The sequence below is a fragment of the Phascolarctos cinereus genome, unplaced genomic scaffold (assembly GCF_003287225.1).
Source record: "Phascolarctos cinereus isolate Bilbo 61053 unplaced genomic scaffold, phaCin_HiC Scaffold_5;HRSCAF=322, whole genome shotgun sequence".
Lineage (NCBI taxonomy): Eukaryota > Metazoa > Chordata > Mammalia > Diprotodontia > Phascolarctidae > Phascolarctos > Phascolarctos cinereus.
In genome coordinates this window covers 146993177-146994054 of record NW_027555958.1, presented here as the reverse complement: position 1 = coordinate 146994054, position 878 = coordinate 146993177, and the positions used below count along the sequence as shown (strand labels likewise).

Genomic DNA, 878 nt, shown 5'->3' with positions numbered 1-878 from the left:
AGTGTGTCCCTCTCTCTCTCCCCTCTCTACATTTCCTCTAGGGTTGGTTTGGTGCCCCTTACGACAGCATCATGACAAGTCCCCTGGAAAAGGCTCTGGACGTGATGGTGTCCACATTCCACAAGTACTCTGGAAAGGAGGGAGACAAGTTCAAGCTCAATAAGACAGAGCTGAAGGAGCTGGTGACACGGGAGCTCCCTAGCTTCTTGGGGAAAAAGACAGATGAGGCTGCTTTTCAGAAGCTCATGAGCAATCTGGACAACAACAGGGACAACGAGGTTGATTTCCAGGAGTACTCAGTCTTCCTGTCGTGCATTGCCATGATGTACGATGAATTCTTCGAGGGCTATGCTGACAAGCTGCCCAGGAAGAAATAAAGGGGAGCAGTGGTGATAGTGGGGGATGGGAAAGGGAAAAGAGGGAAGCTCTTGTGGGAGGGGGAAGGGGGAATCTGGGGAGAAGCTACAGGGTGATAAGTATCCTCATGGAGCCTGAGGTGGGCACATTACCATCCTAGGTGGTGCTGGAGCACACTCAGGTCATTGAGTAGAGCCAATAAAGGTTTATTGCAAGAAAAAAAAAATCAAATTAGTTCACTTTTGACAAGAGGCCCTGATGGATAAATGATAGTATCTAAAACTAGCTATTTTCAAACACTTGTAAATCTACTGTCTAAAGAGAGATGTTATTTTGGGATTAAAATAAAAGAATGAAGAGTACAATTCTGGTTGTAAAAATCCCAGCCTTCTCCATGTTAAATTAATGAATATTTGATTTTATAAATGCTTTCTTGAAGTCGCACACATAGAAACATAGTGCTTCTTTCATAGATGACATTGCCTTTATTATATTTTCTTCATCACTATAATTGAACATGA

At 43.2% G+C, this 878-nt stretch overlaps 1 pseudogene; it reads left to right on the top strand.

The window, feature by feature from the left end:
- On the top strand, positions 1-392 carry LOC110222902 (protein S100-A4 pseudogene; annotated as a pseudogene).
- The last annotated feature ends 486 nt before the right edge of the window (positions 393-878 follow it).